At 39.1% G+C, this 21,064-nt stretch overlaps 1 protein-coding gene across 4 annotated transcripts in view; it reads left to right on the top strand.

Moving 5' to 3' along the window:
* Positions 1-5,495: 5,495 nt before the first annotated feature.
* LOC149182388 (E3 ubiquitin-protein ligase DIS1-like) overlaps positions 5,496-21,064 on the top strand; it is a 122,587-nt gene continuing 107,018 nt past the window's right edge. For 2 of the 4 annotated variants that reach the window (XM_089416832.1, XM_089416833.1), the window contains exons 1-2: positions 5,496-5,939; positions 6,101-6,250. The gene's annotated coding sequence lies outside the window, so the exon portion shown is untranslated. The remainder of the gene's footprint in view (positions 5,940-6,100; positions 6,251-21,064) is intronic. The other 2 variants (XM_089416831.1, XM_089416830.1) reach the window with 1 other exon arrangement.

A 21,064-nucleotide genomic window follows, 5' to 3' on the forward strand; every position in this document is an offset into this window, starting at 1 on the left:
TCATCTCTTATTACTCCTCCATACCTAGCCATACTCGGGTTTCCTTTTGAGGCCCCATCTATATTGCATTTCATAAAACCCTAAGGGGTAGGTTGCCAGAAATACTTTTCAGTTATTATATGACTTACATTCATGTTTTTGCCCTGTAGGACAAGCCCCTAAAGACCCAAATGTAGTAGTATCTGCACATCCATATCTTTGGTTGGTCCTCGGGGGGGTTTTTAATGAGGGTCCCTACTGTCTCCTTGAGCTGTCTTAAAATCTGAGCCATGATGTTCTGGGAAGAACCTTTCCTATTCTTGAATATTCTGTTGTTGCGTTCTTTCCAGACATCCCATATTAGAAAGCCTGGAACTAGAGCCCAAGCTTTGTTGATTATATCATTATCAGAGAAATTTTTCCTCCACTTCTTCAAAGTACTAGTAATGCTGCCCATGTCCCTGTCTGTTTGTCTGAATATTGAAGCTACCCAGTTCCACAAGGTGGAAGTGAATGGGCATAAGTTGAGTAAGTGATCCATAGTTTCTTCTTGTAATTCACATAGTTGGCATCTAGAAGGACCGGATACCCCTCTTTTCTTAAGGTTTTCCCAAGTCAGAATTTTTTTATGCTGCACTAACCACGTGAACAGTTTGATTTTCATCCAGATTTGGTTCTGCCATAGGTCCTTCCATACCTAATCAGGGTTTGGAAAGTCAAGCCCAAGGGCTATGCGCTTGGCCTCTTTGAGGTTAAAGTTGCCTTCATTGTTTTTGCCCCATGTCAGCTGGTCTCAATCTGCATCTTTATAATCCCGTTCACTATTTTCTAATCATTATTACTTCATTTGGTTCTTAAAAATAAATAAAATGTCCACCCAAAACATTAAACACAATCCTCCCATTTACTAATTATACTTCATTTTAATAATATACATTTTTAAAATATAATTTTCTAGTTATCACATATTTTAATTGGTATCTCTCATCACATTTCCCCTTTTTCCAAGCTAAAGTTCTCATCGAGCATTGTTGAGCCCAGCTTGTCATTGCTCTCATCGAGCACCCCGCTTGTCATTGCTTTTTATGCTTAATGGAGCCAAAGGGTTTTAGGATTTTGAGTATTTGTTTTGGTCCAAAGAATCTAATTCATGTTCCATTTTATTTCTAAAAAGAGTCTAATGTAACTATAGTGGGAAGGGAGTTAACTATGAAGCTACGGCTATGTAAATGCATTTGTTGCGTCCTTTAGGAAACCAAACATGTGTGAGTTTTCGCATGGTATTACTCAAATTTGCCATGATGATAATCCATCGTTAGATATTTCCACAAAGGAGATGAGCTATTTTTCCTTTAGGTAGTTTTTGAAAACTTTGTTTTTGAATAAAGTCAATAATCGAATAAAAACAAACTTTGTTTTAAAAAACAATCGTATAAAAAAATAATAGGCTTGTAATTTAAAAGTTTTGTTTATTTGGATTTTTATGTTGTAATATAATTTGGTTAGTTAAAAGACATATTTTAAATAAAGTTACGTTTTTCAAAGTTTAAAGTTAGATTTTCCAGTGGGGTGAGATACGGGATAGAAACAATTTTTTTTGGAAGGAGGGATGGGTATACACTTGTCATTGTTTTGTCATGGGGTGGTATGGAGAAGGTGGGTGGATTTGGGTTTTACACCTTTATTAATATAAATGCATGCGAGTGACGTTACTATGGTGAAGGTACGTTGTGCATAGCACTAGAGTGAGGTGAACTCCTCACTCTCTCATTTATGGTTTTATGGTGTACTGAGATACACCTGCTTTGGACTGCGTGTTACTTGTTTTGGGTTCTCTGTTGAGTAGCTAGACATGGGTGGCAAAACAATTTTTTTATTTGAGCTTACTTTCATCTCGATGAACACAGAGTGTCAATGTTTTTTGTTTTATATTTGTATAATATAGCGAACAAGCTTATTTTTGAGTTGGTGGTTGTTTATGCAAATTTGTTTTTTCTGGATAACGATTTCACAACTGGGGAAATTGAGGGTATTTTAGGGGAGTGCACTTGTTTGGTTTGAGTAAGGATGAACAATGTCTTTTTCTGGTATATTTGTATGTTTGTTGTTCATGGTAGTTGGTATGGTATATTAATTTCCTACTCCTTGTCTTGTTGGACGTTCTTTTAGTGTCTTGGTACATGAAATTGGGTATAGTAGTGCACCTCCAGTTTCTATGTCGACCTCTAGCGGGAGGAAAAGAAGTTTTTTGCCTACAACCAGGTTGCAATGGTTATCTAAGTTATTCCCTGTTGTTTTTTAGACAAAATGTTTAGACTTTCATGTTATTTCTCTCTTTGTCAGAGATGGTGGCGGCCTTCGGCCTCGAGAATTATTAATGTTCAAACTTAATGTATTTTTGTTGGGATTTTCTCTGGATATGTTTATAGGTATGGGAAATGATGCTGGTTGATGATATCTGCACTCTGGTTATGACCATGTTTGGGTCGATACTCCCGATGTAAATCTTGTTTTTGTTAATGAAATGTATTGCCTTATATTTACCAAAAAAGTTTAAAGTTAGATTAATATTTTTACAACAATCCATTTATACTTATAATTAGTAAAATGTGTTAGAAATTATTATTTGGTTTTTCTTGTCGTTCGAAAAACTTTCATTACATTTTCAGGAAAGCGTTGCTTACAAAGTCAGTGTCAACGTCCCCTTTCTCTCATTTCGACCAAACTTGTTGAGATTGGGGACTGGAGGATACCAGAGAAAACACTTGACAACCATCATTTTCGGGAGACATTGTAACCTTAACATACTAGGAAGAAACAAAAAGAGGACCAAAACTAATAGTGGCATATCAGGGAGGGGGATTGTAGGGTAGTACAGGGGGAGTTGCAAAATAACCAACATGATCATGCATATGGAAATCTGTATGTTCCACCTGCGCTTCTAGGTTGCATAGGTGGTCATTTGTGTGATAGTGGCTGCGACGAAGGGTGTCCAATTGTTCCATAATTTCACTTTGATTGTATTGGATGTCGTTGAGGTAGGCCACAATTTCGTTGTGATCTTCATACTTTTGGTCCTTGAGAATGTCCATGTTGATTTGACTATTCCGAAGCTACTCAACGATGGACTCCATGGTAGCAGGAGCCACTATGTGACCTGGGGAGTGAGTTGGAGAGATACTTGCAACATCCTCTGTTTCTCGACTGGTCAAGTTGTCAGAGGACGAACTGTGGTCTGGCTCGGGACGCCCTGGTGTTACCCCCCCCCCCCCTCGGCGAGGCCGACCCTGTTGGCGGGGCTTAATGAGTTTGGCAAGAGGGAACCGTTGAATGGAAGGGAGGGTCGAGGAAGAGTCTTCATAGAACCTGCAATAACAAATACAATAGCTAAGACCAAGAACTTGATGCCCTGGGTGGGTGCATACTAGCATTCCAAAAACCACAAAATTTAAAATAGGAAGAGCAAGCATCCACCCAAACCTAGGAGCGGTGCAGGGAAGATGCCTCCCACCACCTAATTAACTCACTGAAACCAACAACATGGCCCCAAGTGCACGATAAGATAAAATCTGTGACACTTATCTTAGATGGGCACCTCGACCACCAACAAAACTGACCAGAGACCGGGGTAGCAACCCCCCACAAATAAAAACTAGAGGTATTTCCCAACAATGAAATGGCAGCAGAGTAACCCCAAACAAACAAAGACAAAGTCCCCCACCTATTATGACAAGCAAAAGAAGTTGTAGACACTGATACCTTACCCCACACAGTAGAAGGGAGTTCTTGGAGCTTTCGTTTCCTTGTTGAGGGCCTGTGGTAGGTTGTCCCAAGAATGGCGTGGAGACAATACGACGCCCTAACTGCTCGATTGCCCGGATCACAGGAACAAGCCAGAAGTCCTACCCCAACGCAAACCAAACTAACACAAGCTTCCACTTCGCTACTCAACCAAGGTCGTGACCCCAATGAGCTACCATGGAACCTGTCTTGCGCACCTCTGTTCTCCTCCCTACCAAATTCATCGCCCAAATGTTGAGACTAGAGCACAACACTTGCCTACTCATGTAGTTAACTACGAAATGTGCGAGTGAGCTCATCATTCACGTGTATTGAATACATGGTCAACATATTATCAAGTTTTTAGTGACCACATGGAGGCATGATGAGCCCCAATGACCTCACATGTGACAGGTGTATACGTGGTGGATCACCCCATCAGGGGTAATATTTGAATTTAAAAATAAAGAAGATATATATATTTTTAATATATATTAGGTGGAATTGGTAATGCAGATGGACTTTTATTTGAGTGACATTTTATTTTATTTATTTATTTATTTGGTATTTGTAAATAAGGTGTCTTTCACCGATTCAATGCGTTAGAAAGTAGTATTTAAATCATAAAGGAGATATAACATTTTTTTTTTGGTATTTGGTAAGTAGCATTCACCACGACAATTAGGATGGACTCTTATTTGAGTGATTTTTTTTGGGCATTTGGTGTTTTTTGTGTGTAGGGTGTTATTTTTTTTTTGTATTTGGTGGAATTGGTAAGTACCATTCAATGTGACTATTAGAATGGACTCTTATTTGAGTGTCACTTTTCTTTTGGCATTTGGTGTAATTTGTAAGTTGGGTTTGCTTCATCGATTCAATGTCTTAAAAAGTTTGAATTTAAACATAAATGAGATAGCTATTTTTTTGCTATAAAATAGATTATACTTAAGTGATTTTTTTTTTTAATATTTAGTAAAATTGGCAAGTAAAATGGACTGAGTCTATTGTGACATTCTAACAAGCTACCATTATAACCTCCAAACAAACTAGTCACCAACAAAATTATAAAAATTACCTTAACAATATACTTTATAATATACTAACTTACGCTCCAAAAACTTACTTTTAACCACTCAAATTAAATACAATGATCAAATCCGTAATATTTTTATTAACATATATTTTATAACTAAATACAACTATCAAATCCATAAATATTTTTATAAACATATATTTTCTTAATAATAAAAAAAACAAAATCCACCTTTCAATCATATAAAAAAATCCAAAGCAAAGTCTTTAGGAAGTACCAATCACTAATTTCATTCAAACATAACTCTTGCCATTTGGCAAGGTATCAATGATCGATTTTTTTATTATTCAATTTCTTTCTTTCAAACCGAACCCTTTGGCAAGGTATCAATAATTAAATTTTTTATTCAGTGACATGAGCTTGAAATTCAACCCCTCCTGAATTATTTGACAGAGTAACATGAATGGAATGTGCGGTAGTTGCGAGCCCCTGGAGGAGTGCATGTCCTTTCTGTGGCCCCCGAAGTGTCTTTCATTGCACTCCACTCAATACTCAAATCAAATAAAAAGCATCAAAAGACACACCAACAAATTCAAAAACCAGCTTCTTTATTATTCCCTCCCAAAATTCTTGAAAATCAACCAATAACAAATAATGAAATCACTGCAGAAAATATTTATCAATTGTATTGAATAATGGTATTGATATCCGCCTGTACATATCTACAGGTGAAACAGACAGAGGGTCAATTTCTTAATTTATTTCGAGTTTGTTGGTGCGGTCGTGCATCATTCTCACTGCAGCGAACGCTACGAGAATATCAATGGCGTCTGCCGCATTTTTCCAAGGCGTTTTCTTGAGTGCCCATCGACCAGCCTTCTGCTGTATGTCCCGCCCTTCGGGTCCTCTCCATCCATAGCAAAATTCTTCGAACTTTGAGGAATGGCGGGCGGGATTTGAGGTTTAATTGTCTCAGAACAAGAAAGACGAGATTTCTTTATTCCCCTGTTCGGGTTCTTAATTTTTTAATTGGGGAAAGCGCAAGAATTCATTTTCCCTGACGCATTTGGAGATTTTTCTGAGAACTTACACCCTTTGAGCGGACTCTTTGCATCCTACAAGATTTTCGAGACTGGGGAACTTACAGGTAAGGCTTGTTTTTCCCTGATTCACATGCGAGAATGCAATTCCCGGAACCCATTAATTAATAATTTATGTGCTAAGAATTAAGTTCTTAAGTTATTTTGCAATGCTGGGTTCATAGTCTTCTATTTGCCTAAGGATTATTTTGGGCGATATTTGTAATAGGGTATGAAAACAGAATCCTCTGCAGAATGGATGTGTCTGTTAACTGGACATTAAAACTCCCCAGGGATTGGTCAAATGCCGACTTGCTAACCACGAAACCAAAGCCGCATTGGGTCCATTAAGGATATTGTGATCTTTTTATGGCTCAAGGTTCGCATTGGTTTGTAAACTTACTCAAGGAAACAGATGGTTTGACTTGCTTTAATAACATCCAAACTAAGGAAGATTAATTTCCTTATAGTTTAAGTCAGCAATTCACACGACTCGCTACATTTTCTTTTCAATGGAGCTTCCTGTACCAGAGATTTTTCTCTATTTCTTCTGGCATTTCTTCATAAATTTTTCAAACTCAGAATTGCTTTAAATCAATCTGGTCAAGCCTTTCTTATTGTCTGATCTGCGCTGGGAATCGTTGCGCTGATAGAAGTGAAGTGCTTTGATGTCTGTCTGTGTGCATACAATGAAAAAAATAGCCGATGGCTTATTAATTGCCATAATGTACAAAGACTATGTTAGATGTTTCACTTACCATATTTAAAAGGCCATAAATATATTAGCATAAATATCTTAATCTCGGATCTATTATGCTTTGAGAGTGATAGAAAAAGGCTAGGTGCAAACCTCCATATTTATTAAATAGTATACGAAATACACTGCTATAGAATAACCAATGTACCAAATGATTGTAGAAAGTACAAATGCTAATGCATCACAAAGTAAATACAAAATTTAATGTTTCACAAGCATAAATGCATCAGCACTATACTGTTGGGATTGGAAATCCAGGTTTTTTATATAATACATATTTTAATACGTTTTGATGCATATATATTCAAGAAAACATGCAGAATGTGCTTGCAGAAAACATTAAAACATAGATTTAACTATTGGATTAATGATGATCAATAAAACATCAACCATTTTGGACACATATAACATCAATCATCTAGCAGTTGTAACATAAAACACTGTCATCAATGATCAATGATCAGCCATCAAATCAACCTTAGAGTTTCAATATAGACCATTTGTCATCAACACAATGTAATGTATAACGTTAATCACATAATGAATTAGAGTATCATATTCATTACCATGGAGTTGTAAGATGCAGTCAATAGTTTGAACTTCGAAGGTGAGTTCAAAGTTCACTGTTGAAAGTTCAAACATAAACTATCATGACATTTACAAAATAGGCCATAATATAAGATGTAGTCAACCATTCAAAGCTGGGTTCAAAGTTCAAGGTTCAAATTTTTAACAGTCATAATGTTTACAAATTACAAAGCTGGGTTCAAAGTTCAAGGTTTAAATTTTTAAATGTCATACAATGTTTACAAATTAGGCCATAATAAAGACAAATTACTAAGTTCTAGAAAGTAAATTAATTCTAGATAAGGAAAAGACAAATAAATCTAGTATCTAGTGAGCTTCCCTCTTGCCGTGAGAAACTTCTACTCTCTTTTCTTGTGATCTATGAACAAGAGGAGTAGGAGTAGGTGGAAGTGGTTGTGGAATAAGTAGCTACTTGGCCCCATTGCAATGCTGGAGGTTGTGAAGCTAAGGACAAAGCTCTTGCATTTGGAAACTTGTTGGTGAATGGGGGTGGCATCTCCACTTCATAAATATGATCACCCAAAAGTCTGGCATCCAAGTGCTTTAAAACTATGGTTCCATCGTCCAAAATAACCACCTTTAGATTGTTGTCCCATGTCTTATTTGTTTTATCATTCTTCGCTGCCTCACAATAATGGAACAACAAGCTTTCTGCCTGGTTAGGCTATTTCAGTTCACACCATGTAGGTGTTCCAATGCTTCTTTACGGAAAAGTGTTAACACCCTGGTGAAAGCTCCCATGTTGCTTTATGTAGATTTGTGGTATACAAGCATATATGTTCCACCATTTGATGAGATTAGCAAATTAGCAAAGATTCCATGTTATTGATGTACTTGCTTAATTTGCTTCATACTTGAGCACACTCCTCTTCATTTGGGAGCACTTTTTTTAGTGCAAAAACATACCTAGTTTATACCTATGAATTTGTTTGTGGTTTTCACTTAACCCCATCCCCAAGTGTTTGTTGCTGAGGAATATAGCTCATGCATAAACTTTTGCACAAGTTTAGTGGGAATGTGTTGGTTTGAAATATTTAGAAAAGTAATTCTATCTTGTCATTCACATGAGGAAGAAGTGAAAAATCTTATATTTTGTTGCTGAGTCCAATAAAGTGTATTTCATGCATTAATGACTTAGACTAGGATTGATCGCAACCATACATCTCACTGAGAGATTAGGTTTTCATCTAAAAGGTATAAAGATAGGTCAAGATAGAGTCTAGACACATTTTCTTGTTAGACATGATAATAACCCATTGAGTAGAATTGAAGAGTAGGAGAGAAGCCATAACAGAGGGAAGGAGGAGGTCGTATATGTTGAAGAATAATGTAGCTATGGTCAACATTTTTTATTGCAAAAACATGAAGAAGAATTTAATTTGTTGTCTCCTACAAATCGACTTCAAGAGACCTACATGTCGGCCCCATTAGGGCTAATTAGCCCTCACATGAATCATATATATGTGTGCTCGTTGGCTCTCATTTGATCATCACAACAATATACAAGTTCGATCTACAATTTCAAAGCTTATCCACACATGCGAAGACAAAAAAAAGGATTCCTTTTGGCTTTGTTCACTCTCTTTCAAGGCTCATTGACTACAATTGTCTTGGGTGATTTTGGCATCAAATTGACTTCTGTTCTGTTAAGTTTGGAGGTTGAAGACTTCAGAAACATCTTGATTTTCACTGACTGTAACCTCGCTCTTTTATTGTGACATTGACTTGAAGTTGGTTGAGGGTTTTGACTGGGAATTTTGGGCTGAGTTTTTAGATAGTTCATGAACTTCTCCGTGGTGGCTTAAGGATTATTTTTGGCTTCTTGTCAAAGTAATCACATGACTGAACTTCGGCCTAATTGTAGAGACTAGTATAGCTGAATTGAAGTTGATTATCTCTCTTCCTATTGGCAGAATTTGACTGGTATTTCATTGAAGATTTATTTGGATTTATTGGAACTTTTGATGCACTTTTGATGGACAAATATTTTTTTTCTCAAAAGGAAAGAATTTTTGGGTTTTTCCCGTGTGGGTTTTGCTCTGGCTGTGAGCCTAATCTTGGTGTCTCTTGTCTCTTATTGTTTATTGTTTACTGTGATCTCTATTTACTGCTCTTGTTGAAGATTTGAATGGTTGAAGTTTTTCATGTATAACTACTTGTTGATTAAAATATAAAGAAGGAACTGATTGCATCAATAGAAGTAGTTATCAATTGTGAAAAACTATTCTAGTCCTAGTAGAATTTCAACATGGTATTAGAGCTTTGGTGAAGGAAAAGAGCAGAGAGATCGTCTTGAAGAGCACTTGAAGAACATCTTGAAGACAACTTAAAAGGTTTTTGGGTTTTGTCCTCTATTGTGACCAACAATCTTCATCATGAATTCTTCCTTCATGAAGACTGAAAGCAAGCTTGAAGGAGCCACTAACTACAGGGCTTGGAAGGCAAGGGTTGAGATCATTCTTGAAAGGAACAAAGTCTTGGGAATTGTCACAGGTAAAGTCACTGAACCATCTGATCAAATAGGAAAAGTTAAGTATCACGAAGATGATATTTTGGCAAGAAGCATTTTATTGGAATCCATTAGGGATCATTTGATTCCCTATATTGCTGAACATAAGACTATTAAGGCTATGTACGATGCTATCATTGGGTTGTATACCATTAATAATGTGAATCAATTCATCAATCTAAGAGGTCAACTTTGTTGATTTTTGGTAGCATCGGATGTGCTCTAGCCGTGAAATTTGGTGGAGAGGCTAAGGCACATGAGATCTCCAAGACCCAGAAATCGTTTGGAAAAATTCCATCGGGATGAAGAGATATCAAAATAATTAATATTTTTAATGAGTTCCCTAAGTCTAAACTTAGGAAAATTAAAATATTAATGTGTATTAATATAAAATGGGTGAGGAAGTTCTAAGAGACGAGGATCAAGGCAGATCTAATCTTAGTCGTTGGTTAGGGACTTAATTTCGGCTGTTGAATCGTCAATAGGAAAAGTATAAGAGGAGGCTTGAGGGTCAGTTGGAGACACACCAAGAGAGATCAAGAATTCGATTTTCTGGGGATGGGTTTGCTGAGGAAATCGAGTTAGTGATCAGTTGTAGTGAGGGGAATTTCAGCAAGGGATTTCGATCCAAGGCTGAAGAATACATATCAGAGAGGCAACAAAGTGCTAGAAGAGGCAGCACAGAGCCTAGGAGCGCTGACATAGAGGCTGAGGAGGCCAGCGAAGAGGACGCATAAGCCGAAGAGGATGCAGAAAGCCGCAGAGGCTGACGCAGACAGCGTAGAGGGTTGTTAGGTTGACGCTGGCCTAAAGAGGTCGCGTTGAGGAGGTTTTGTGGGGCAGACTGAGAGCAGATCAGCCGAGAGAGGGTGACGCAGTTCCAGAGGAGTGCTTGGAGCAGCTTTCGCTGTCCAGCACAAGGAACAACTAGAGTCACTGTGGGCTTGTTCATTCGGTTGCTGATTTGCCGGAATATCTATCTCCGGATAGAGGTATTACTGCCAAGGATATTCTTTGAAGGGTGAGCCATTTCTGGCACCCTAGTTGTATTAAAAAATCTGCTTAATAATAAAACCCTCATATATGCTACACCGGTTTTCCCGAATTGGGTTTTTCCAGGGACGATTGTCCAAAAATAACGGTGTCCCTTGTGTTGTCTCAGTTTATTTCAGTTGTTGATCTGTATATTTGTGAAGGCTGCAATTGTGTTTACTTCGATGTTTATGTTAATAAATAACTTGTTAATGTAAAGAACAAGTAGGAGATAGTAAACTAGATATTGTAGTAGGGGTTTCTGATGTATTAGATTTAGAAATTTTCACATGGTATTAGAGCGATTGCAGATCAAAGAGGACTGAAGACACCAACCGAAGAAATTTGAGAATTTGTAGTAGAGAAGCAGTTGTCCCGAGGGACAATGCTGTTCCAGAGATGAAGAGGCAAGAGGAGGAGTGACGCAGTGCAAAGAGGGTGATGCAAAGCTTGCGTCAGCATTCTGAGCCAAGAGAAGGGCCAACGCAGAGGGAGAGCGGCAGAATAGGCTTACGCAGAGCCACATCATCCTTCTCAGCCAGGAAGGATTGACGCAGTTGGCAAGGAGGAGCAGATTTAGCCTACACCATGATTGCGCAGAGCCTGAAGGGCTCAAGTTATTCAGTTGTCGGGGCCAAGGGAACTGTGCAAATTGTGATTTGAGGAGCTGGTGGTATGCTGTTTCTGTCTGTGCAAAATAGTGTTTAAGGAGATAGAACCAATGTAAAGGGAAGCACTACCTCGATAGATTTCTAGCCAAGAAATCTAGATCCGAGTTGTAGCGGCAAAGGAGGATTGGAGAGGAGTGATTCGATAGTTGGCCGGAGGATTTCCAGGAGGGAAGTCGAGACTTAGAGGGAGTCTAGAAGAGGAGCAGAGATGGCAGTAAACAGATTGAGGGATCAGGACAGATTGGACGGGGCTTCCAATTTTGTCATCTAGAAGGCCAGGATCCTGGCAATCCTCGATAAACATCGCATCAAGGACTATGCCTTGAAAATCGTCACTGTCCCAGTTGACTGAAATGCAAATGAGAAGTATGAGGTGGCCCAGGCGAAGGCGAAATGCATGATCCTAGACGGGGTCAAAGATAATGTCATACTACATATTGCTGAGAAGAACACAACAAGAGAAATGTGGGAGACCCTGACCACCTTGTACCAGGGCTCTTCCATGCAGCGGAAGATGTTATTGGAAAATTATCTGAGGTCATATCAAATGCAGAAAGGAGAGGAGATAGATTCGTTCCTTCTCCGGTTGCAAGGAATTCATGAACAACTTACTTTCGTGGGGTCTACACCGGATCTAGAGTTTATGATCAGGATTGCTCTGAATGCAGTCTCCGAGGACTGGGAGATGTTTGTCCAAAGCATTTTGGGCAGAGTGACTCCCCAGTTGGGAAGAGATGTGGGCAACTCTTCAACAGGAAGAGATCAGGAGGTTGACCAAGGTGGGGAGTAGCGGTAAGGGAGTTCAAAGCAAGAAAAAGGAGGAGGATGCAGCTCTAGCATCTGCGGGACAGCAGGGGGTTTAGAAGAGGAAGAAGAAAGATATCTCCAAGGTTAAGTGCTTCAACTGTGGGGAGCTGGGACATTATGCATCTCAGTGCCCCAGGAAGAAAGGCAAGGGAGAAGCTTCCGACTCTAAGGCAGCTCCAACAAAGGCGGAGAAGGATGTCGAGACTGATGACGATTATGCCATGAGTGCTCATGCACCTCTAGAGAAGAGGTGGGAAGACAGAGTTGTAGTTGAGAGGACTACATGCAGGGGCAGGATCCTTGAGGTGCCCAAACTCTTAGATCACATACGGCTACGGGAGCCCTTAACGACAATAGCATGATGACAGGGGTCGGGTGGAGCAAGGTGTGATGGAAGGACAAGGCAGTGCTAGAGTGCAGAAGTTTGTAGCAGCGTAGTGGAGGTCGCAGCAGTGCGAGAGGCACAAAAGAGGTTGCAACAGCACAGTGGCAGCAGAGGGAGCATAGGATAGCAACAGAGGTAGCTTAAGCATCACGAGGCTTCCAGACTGACCAAGATGTCAGTGTTTGGGTGAAGTCAGTCACTTACTTCTCGATAACTGAGTTGCAGTGCAACAGTTAGCAGTGGCAGTGCTATGGGCAACATGATGTAGCATGTTGAGAGGAAGTTGCAATACAAATGTAGCAGTGGCAGTGCTATGGACATTATGATGCAACATGTTGAGAGGGAGTTGCAATACAGATGTAGCAGTGGCATTGGCAGTGTCATGGGCAACAGTACAGGAAGCAACAATGTAGTGGGTTTGGGGCAGCAGGCCTAACATCAACATAGAGGAACGATGGGGAGGATCAGTGTGATGCTTCTGTGGTGAGGCATTACTAGAGCACATTCCTCGCTAAGGGGGAGTGTTGATTTTTGGTAGCATCGAATGTGCTCTAGCCGTGAAATTTGGTGGAGAGGCTAAGGCGCATGAGATCTCCAAGACCTAGAAATTGTTTGGAGAAATTCCACCCGGATGAAGAGATATTAAAATAATTAATATTTTTAATGAGTTCCTTAAGTCTAAACTTAGGGAAATTAAAATATTAATGTGTATTAATATAAAATGGGTGCGAAAGTTCTAAGAGACGAGGATAAGCCATATCTAATCTTGGCCATTGATTAGGGACTTAATCTTTGCCATTGAATAGTCAACATGAAAAGTATAAGAGGAGTCTTGAGGGTCAGTTGGAGACACACCAAGAGAGATCAAGAATTTGATTTTCTGGGACTGGGTTTGCTGAGGAAATCGAGTTAGTGATCAGTTGCAGTGAGGGGCAGTTCAGCAAGGGATTTCGATCCAAGGCTGAAGAATACATATCAGAGAGGCAACAAAGTGCCGGAAGAGGCAACTCAGAGCTTAGAAGGGCTGACGGAGAGGTTGAGGAGGCCAGTGCAGAGGACGCAGAAGTCGAAGAGGCAGATGCAGAGGACGCAAAGGCTAATGCAGAAAGCCGCAGAGGTTGATGCATAAAGCCGCAGAGGTTGATGTAGACCACGCAGAGGGCTGTATAGGTTGACGTTGGGCTGAAGAGGCTGCATTGAGGAGGTTCTGTGGGGTAGTATGAGAGTAGATTAGCTGGGAGAGGGTGATGTAGTTACAGAGAGGGTGACACAGTTCATCCGGTTGCTGATTTGTCGGAATATCTGTCTTCGGATAGAGGTACTACTGTCAAGGATATTCTCTGAAGGGTGAGCCATTTCTGGCACCCTAGTTGTATTCAAAAATCTGCTTAATAATAAAGCCCTCATACATGCTGCATCGATTTTCTCTAATTGGGTTTTTCCGGGGACGATTGTCCAAAAATAACGATGTCCCTTGTGTTGTCTCAATTTATTTTAGTTGTTGATCTGTATATTTGTGAAGGCTCCAATTGTGTTTACTTTGATGTTTATGTTAATAAATAACTTGTTAATGTAAAGAACAAGTAGGAGATAGTAAACTAGATATTGTAGTAGGGGTTTTAGATGTATTAGATTCAGAAATTTTCACAAGCTTCACAATATCAAGATGACAAACAATGACACAGTGACATCATATTTTGTCCATAGTTTTAAAACTCCGACTCCGACTCCGACTCGGCCGAGGATCGACTCCGACTCCGACTCCGAAACGGTAATGACTCGGCCGGCTCGATTTCAATGACTTGGTCGTTGTAAAAAATACATTAAATATTTTTTTTTAATAAATAAACATAATTTTAAAGATTTTAAACATAATTTTAAAGATTTTCATTCATGTTTCCAAACACACAGCATTATAATATAGATGGAAGACAACATATGATCAAAGTAGGCTCATGAACCAATCCATTATATCAAAATGGTACCCAATGGCAATACATAGTCAACTGTCATACATGATCAAAGACTCAAAACAAAAAACACATAACCAAGGAGGCTAGAAATGGCCTCTACAACAAAAGTAAACTGTGACCAGACTCCAGTACTAGTACTACAGCTATTGGCTAGTAGCTACTGCCAGAGGAGCCAAGATCATGTCGATCAATCTCTGGATCATCATCAGAGTCAGATAGGGGGCCCCATGGCTCCTCCTCATCATCATCATCTCCAACTGCAGCGGTAGAAGTGGTACCACTAGCAGGTTGTGCAACTGCAGCAGATGCAAGCTGAGATAGAGTAGATATGCGACTGAGCTTCTGTCGTGGCTGAGCAGAGGAAGCACCTAAAACTGGAGTCCTTGCTGGCTGTGAGACTGAGGCTGGTGGATTGGGATCTGCATTCAACTGAACAACATGTTCAAGTTCAACTGATGTCTCAATATCTAAATCTAAATCAAGATCCTCATCAAGATCAAACTCTGCTGGACGACTCTCCACTACCCAATCTGATGTTGGATCAATGTCTTCCAACACAATGGGATCTGAATCAGGTCTTTTGTTCAGCAAATGGTTTCGTCTGAGCCGGAGGTTGTATTGGACATAAACTAGATCATTTAACCGTTTTTGATCCAAACGGTTTCTCTTCTTTGTGTTACTTGGGAGCAAGAGCGAAAACGAGAACGGGAGCGACATTTTCAGAAGCTCCTGGTTTGGGAGTGAATCCCAGAGGAGTTCAACAACCAATGTCACTAACATCAAGGTACATAGAGGGATTGGTGCTCTTGATTAAATACGAGTTCCATACCCTAATACATGACAAAATTCAATGGAAACATTGCAATCCTCCAATCCTGAAATCCTGAAAAACTGATAAGTCTGCTGGATTTTGAATGAAATCTAAAATTCTACTTTCTCCATATGAAATCCAATGAGGCCGAAACCACTCTCAAACATCCTGAGTCATTTCATGGTAATGTTAAAAATTTAAGTAAAAGGATGAAAATGAAGATTAAGGAGAATGTCACTTTTACTTTAAGAATTTAACATTACCATGAAATTTGAATAGCATATCAATAGTAGAGAGCATTTGAGTGTGTTAAATAGGTTTTGGGAGGGGGAAATGGACCTCAAATAACATTTAACTAATTCATAAAACACATTGGAGTTCAAACCCATCAGCAAACACTTCAAAATGTCATTAAAAAAATGTCAAATCGTTGTTTTGATGGGGTTACAGGCTGGTTATGACTCGGCCGAGTCAATACAGAAACGGCCGAGTTGGCCGAGTCAGCCATGACTCGGCCGACTCATCGCTGACTCGGCCTACTAAACTGTTTCCTCCATCGAGTCACATTTTTGGGCAATGAAACGGATCAACTCGGCCGTTTCCGTTTCGAATCAGCCGAATTTTAAAACTATGCCAAAGACTGAAGTACTGGCAAACAACTATGTATCTCAGGACAATATGTTAATCATATGGCAAATCAAACCACCTAAGATTAGCCCAAAACTATCAATAGCATGATTATATCTCCATCTAATGAAAAACAAATCTTACCAATATTCAACACAATGTCGGAAAGCCCGTTGTCAGTACATAACACAAATCATGAACATGGAACACCTTGAATTACACCCCAAAGTCTTTATTATGATAGAAAAAATAGTTAGGAGTGGGACAATAGCGTTACAAAGATGCTTCAACGACAATTTTCTAGCCAGAGATCACGTGACTAGAGACTCAACTGACTCTCTAATTTATAGATAAATCCTCCAAGTAGAAAAATAATGGCTAGTTTCTTTGATCCTTGTCAAAATAATCTTGGCCGTTGATAAACACTTCAAAATCTTTTAATCTTGGCCTTTGATTTTTTTTTATTTTGAGGAATTTTCGATTTTATCTTTCAATTCCATTTTTATTAGCTCAAAATTAATTATTTTGAGTTAATTTCCTCAAAAATTTGACTTTGAATTAACCACCAAGGTCCAAGGGTCCAAATTTTTTTGAAATATACAATATTCCCTTGGTGGAAGACTTTTAAAAATTGATTCCTTTGAGACCCACGAATTTTTCCACTTGGTGAATTAATTTTCCTAAGACAACCTAACTTGACTCTAATTAATTAATTTTCTGGCTTAAGATTTAATTTTATTTTGCCAGAAAAATTAATTAATTTAAATTTTACACATGAGGGGATTTGATATTTTTCCACTCTCTAACACATGAGATCTTACATTTACAACCCTCAAAGGGGGAATACACATTCGGCTTATACCCTCAAGACACATAACCCATCTGTGACACAATATGATCCAGTAGACCAAGTGATTTGTAATAAACTAATTAAGCCAACTAGCTTAAATTATTCCCAAATCACTTTTACATCAAATTCGACTAAAAACACTACGACTCACATAAGATTTTGACAATAAATTTCACCCTAGCTTTGGGGTTTAAGCTGGAGGGAAAAAACTCTTATAATTAGTTGTGTTTAGAAACACAAATAATCAGTGAGGTTGAAAAACCTCCTTAGAAGAAATTCATCGCCAAAATCATAGGCTTACCTAAGTTGTTACTAGTTACATATACTCAAGGTCTTACTAGGATCATTTACACTATATAACTTGCAGAATGGCTTGACCATGACACATGGACTACTAATAGGTGATCCGATCTTGTTGAGATATTTGGTACTTCCACTTCCTTGGAACTTTGACAATTTGAGTGCATCGGGCCCACAAACATCATAATGTATAAGAACCAATATTCCTTTGGACCTACTACCACTGCTAGTGCATCTTCCTTTAACATTTTTCCCAAGGGCACATCCTTTGCATACTCCATCATGATCTGTCTTAAGTTCAGGTACTCCTTTAACAAAATCTTTCAATCTTCCCAAAGCTTTGTAGTGCATATGAGCGTACCTTCTATGCCAAATCTCACTAAGTTCTGTAGTATTTTAAAGAAGAGCTTGAAATGAATGACCAAGGAGATTATATAGTCCTCCAATTCGTACCCTAATGGCTTTTGCAGATTCAAAGGATGCATTCTTCTTACATAATAAAACTTGTCCATCAACAAAAGCAACTATATATCGTTTGTCTTCAAGAGATGATATGGACAACAAATTCTTCTTTAAACCAGGAACATATAAAATATTGTTAATGGATACATTACCTCCGGATTCCAATTGGAAGGATGACATACCAATGCCCTTGACTTCATATTTTCCATTGTCTCCAAGCTCGACCTTTTGAGTGAACTTCTTTTCAAGTAATTCAGATAGATGATCATAGTTTCTAGTCATGTGCCTAGAAGCACCACTGTCCACAAGCCAAATTTCATCATGATTTTCAATGGAACTTGTAAGAGCATAAATAAATGAGTGTTCAGATTCAAAATCATTTCTCCTATGCCTCCTCTTTGATGATGGCTCATTTAGATCAACAGCAGATGCATGATGTCTTCTTCTTCTTTTACGATCATCATCCCTTTCATAGTCATCTCTTCGATTCTTTTGAGGACATTGAGCTTGATAGTGACCATAAGCTTGACAACGAAAGCATTGAACATTTTTTAAATCATTTCTATCTCTTCTATCTCTATAGTCTCTTATATCTCTTCTATTTGGAGAAGGAGGAAGTCTTCTATGAGAGGTAGAATCTTTCCTTGAAGCAAATATTGGACCTTGTCTTTTACCAACACTTCTTTGGAATTTGCCAAAGTTTGGTTTCTTCTTCTTATTTCCCTTCGCATGAGTTGCAAATGCTTCTATACTTGGATCTTCAATGTCTCCTCTAGAATAGAGTCTTGACTCTTGAGTTCATGTTGCCCATAGCTTGTCAAAGGTTGGGGCATTCTCTCTTGCGCTAATACCTGATGCCAGTGTTGCGGGGGAGCGTCACCCGCCCCCCTCGATCCCGCTCCCAATCCGTGCTCCCAAATAACAAAAAAAAAAAAATCACTCCTTGCCATTTTCTAATTCAAACTAGGGAGTGTCGCTCCTGACCGCTCCCGAGTTGGAAAAATCACTCCCGACAGCAGTGAGCGACTCCCACGATTTAGGCAACAAACAAAAACAAAAAAAATACGATGGCAAGGAAAATAAAGGAAGGAAAGGGAGGGGAGGGGGGTAATATAAATAAACCCTCTCCCTCATATTCATTTCATTATTTGAAAGAGTGAGAGTGAGAGAGAAAGCAAGAGAGTGAGAGAGCAAGAGAGTGCAAGGAGCAAGGAGCAAGGAGAGAGCAAGAGAGAGCAAGGAGCAAGGAGAGAGCAAGAGAGAGCAAGGAGCAAGGAGAGAGCAAGAGAGCAAGAGAGTGAGAGGGCAAGAGAGAGCAAGGAGAAAGGAGAGATTAAAGAGCTTGCAAGGGGAGATTGGAGGCCAAAGAGGTAGGCTCTACACTCTATTCTAGCAATTTTTTTTTAATGTTCATTCCTAAATAAATAAATATTTTTTTTCTCTATTTCCCATTCCCATTCCCATTCCATTTTTTTGCAGATTCAAAACTTCAAATTTCAAACATCATGGTTATATTTCTTGGCATTTTCTTCTTCTTGGTTCCTTTTTTGGTTATTATGGTGTTGGAGAGTAGAAAAAGGAGGGTTGAAAATGAAGAAGGGGATGAAGAAGTGGGTTATAGTGGATTTGATGAAAACCCCGGAGAGGAGTACCTTGGGAGCTGGAGGAGAGTGAACATGAGTCAGCTCAAAAAACTAAACAAGACCAAACCCCATTGTGGAACCACTAAATTTCATTGCCCCCATTGCAGTAATAATTACACAGGTTCATAAACCCGTGCCAGAAAGCACCTCTGAGGGAAAAGGCCATGGGATGGAGATAAACAAATAGGAATCAAAACTTGTACAGGTGTGTCAACAGCAAATAGAGTCAAATACATAAGGGTAGAGGAGGAAGCCCAATACAAATCTAAAAAATCAAAGGGTTTCTTTGAACCAAGCTCACAATCACATGCACAAAGAACTCCTTTAGCATCCTCCCATGGCAGTGGATATGGAGGCACAGGGTCACCAAGTTTAAGGCGTAGAACCATATCAAATTTCCTTAATGAAGGTTGTAAGAATGATGTGGATTCAAAAGTTTACAGGTTTCTCTATGCATGTGGAATACCATTCAATGTTCTTCACTCACCTTATTGGCATGAAATGGTTTCTGCCATAAATGATGCCCCTAAAGGATACAAGAGCCCTAGGTATGACAAGGCTAGAACCGTTGGACTTGATCATGAAAAAGCAAAAATATCACATTCTTTGAGTAGAATGACAAATTTTTGGACTGACCATGGGGTGTCCATTATATCTGATGGATGGACAAATGTAAAAGGCAAGCCATTGATAAGTGTTCTTGCTGTGTCTGTTAGTGGTGCCATCATTCTTTCAGCATATGATTACTGAGACAAGTTCAAGACCGGCATCAACTATGCAGAACCATTACCTGAAACAATTGACTGTATTGGGCCATACAATGTCATACAAGTCATCATTGATAATGCTCCTAATTGTAAGGCAGCGGGAGCAATTATTAAGGATAAATACCCCAACATATTTTGGTCTGGGTGTTTGGTCCACACAATGAACCTTTTGATCCATGATATTGTTAAGAACAAAAACCAACAATACAAATGGATTGGTGATTTGTACCAGAGAGGCAAAGAAATGATAAAATTTATTACAAATCATAGCAATACCCATGGCCCTTTCCGCAGTCACTCAAGATTGGAGTTGTTGAAGATTGCAAGGACTAGATTTGGTAGCTATTACCTCACCTTCAAGCACCTTTTGAAGGTAAGAGAGTCATTGGCTAGCATGGTATCGAGTCCACAGTGGCGAGTATTAAAGGAAAGGGCTACAAATGCAGCTGACAGGCAAGGTTTTGAACAGGTGGAGGAGACCGCTCTTAATGGTATGTTTTGGGCATGTGTGAGGCAAGTATTGGAATTCACCAAGCCGATTTATCACATGATTCGGTTTGCAGATACAGATAAACCAGTGATTGGGGAGGTGTATGAGCAGATGGATACCATGTTGGGGCAAATAAAAGATATTGTTCATAAAGATGATCCCAACTTGTATACACTGATTCACAATTGTGTGTGTACACGGTAGGATAAACTTAATGTTCCACTACATGCCTTGGCATATATCCTTATGCCAAAATACTACTCTACATCTTGGTTGGGCCAACCTACACTAGGGGGTGGGGTTAGGGTCAAACCCCATATAGATGAAGAGGTATCTACAGGATATTTGCAAGCATTAGACAATTTCATACTTGACAGGGAGGAATGTGCTAGTCTGCGTCTTGAATTAGGCAAATACTTCAGTTGCACTGGTTTGTTTGGTACCTTCCATGCAATGGAAGATAGAGACAAATTTGATGCCCTCACATGGTGGGAAGCATATGGCAGCCAGGGACTTTTGCC

This window comes from Pinus tabuliformis, chromosome 3_2 (genome assembly GCF_031772625.1).
Source record: "Pinus tabuliformis cultivar Carrire ecotype Pingquan chromosome 3_2, CPIR1, whole genome shotgun sequence".
In the NCBI taxonomy this organism is placed as follows: Eukaryota; Viridiplantae; Streptophyta; class Pinopsida; order Pinales; family Pinaceae; genus Pinus; species Pinus tabuliformis.